Here is a 1,909-nt window from a genome sequence, read left to right as displayed (position 1 = left end):
AATTGAAAGGAACTATCTTCTGAATGTTCTGTTTCCTGCACACATCATGCTATTAGTAAAGAATTAAAGAGTTAAACATATGACATAATAGCGTGTTATATAATAAGAAATCATGTGTTAATTTTCTATTTGGAAATAAGGCAGCAAAACTGTAAAATTGCTGCTGCATAACCTAAGCAAAACTGTAAAATTGCTGCTGTGTAACCTAAGTAAAACTGTAAAATTGCTGCTGCAATATAGCCATTTCATTGAACACAATATTTTCATTTAATTTTTACTTTGAAGACACATTTGTTTTGGTAATTATCAAAAATGTGTCAAAAATGATATTATACAGAGAGTACTTTTAAATTGATACAAATTAGGATAAATGAAATAACTGGCTCTAGTTAAACACATAACCATGTGAAAGAGAAAAATGAAACATAGATAAATATTAAGCAAGATACTTTAGCCTATATGTCTAAAGTAACAGCGGGAATATAAAGAAATCTTCAGCAAGTATATGAAGGATTCTTAAAGGGATGGTATGATCACATAAGTTTGTAAACTTTGCTATGCATACTTTAGAATTTGTTAGAGGAAATAAATGCCTAATATTTCTGAGATCTCAGAATTTCAGGAAAGAAGGGTGATTAAAAAAGAAATGAAAAGCCACCAACAAGCCAGTGGGAATCCATATTAGTACGCTTCTCATTGCTGTGCAGAATAACTGACAGCAAGGTCATACATTGGGAGAGGAAGACACTCAGATTGGTTCCTTTACAAAATCTATGTGAACTCATAAAATGGGTTTTTGTTTTTTTATATGAAGTTGATTATTATTCTTTCAAGGTCTGTGTTGGGATTTTGATGGGGATTGCATGGAATCTATAGATTGCTTTTGGTGGGATTGCCATTTTTACTATGTTGATCCTCCCTCTCCAAGAACATGGGAGATCTTTCCATTTTCTGGTATCTTCTTCAATTTCTTTCTTTAAAGACTTAAAGTTCTTGCCAAATAGGTCTTTCACTTCGTTGGTTAGTGCTACTCCAAGATACTTTATATTATTTGAGGCTATTGTGAAAGGTGATATTTCTCTGATTTTTTTCTCAGCTTCTGAATCATTTATGTATAGGAAGGCTACTGACTTTTTTTTTTTTTGAGTTGATCTTGTATCCTGCCACATCACTGAAGGGATTTATCAGCTGTAAAAGTTCTCTGGTAGAGTTTTTGGTGTCACTTATATATACTATCACATCATCTGCAAATAATCCGTTCTCCCAAGGATGCACATACAGAAAATAAAGTCACCCACCCATCTTCCTACTAAGGTCAGTCCTTTCTGAAAATCCCTTTAGAAAAATACACAAATTATTTTTCTTAGTTGATAATAAATCTCATCAAATTTATAAGAAACATTAGCCCCCTCAAATTTATGTCTTGACTACTTGCTGCCTAGAAAGCATCACTTTTAACATTAGACCAAACTTCTTAAGTATGTATATTCACTTCATAAAGTCAAATTAATTTAATAAACCTCTAAAATACCTACAGCCTTAACACTTACAACATTGCACAAATGTCTCTGGTCCAGAATCTTAGAGTGATGACGCACCTGTTAGGAGTGGATATTCATCCTGCTGAGGGGTTAGGTTGTTTTTTGTTTTGTTTTGTTTTTTAACATTTTTTTTATTTTATTGAGAAAAGGAAAAAAAAGTTTCAGCCTCCTCCCAGCCTCCCACTTCCCTCCCCCTCCTCCCACCCCTTGTCCCCTCCAACCACTCCTTTCCCCCTCCTCTCCAGTCCAAAGAGCAGTCAGGGTGCCCTGCCCTGTGGAAAGTCCAAGGTCCTCCCCCCTCCGTCCATGTCTAGGAAGGTGAACATCCAAACTGGCTAGGCTCCCACAAAGCCAGAACATGAAGTAGG

This window comes from Microtus ochrogaster, chromosome 22, assembly GCF_000317375.1.
Source record: "Microtus ochrogaster isolate Prairie Vole_2 chromosome 22, MicOch1.0, whole genome shotgun sequence".
In the NCBI taxonomy this organism is placed as follows: domain Eukaryota; kingdom Metazoa; phylum Chordata; class Mammalia; order Rodentia; family Cricetidae; genus Microtus; species Microtus ochrogaster.
Note: the sequence above shows the minus strand (reverse complement) of the source record.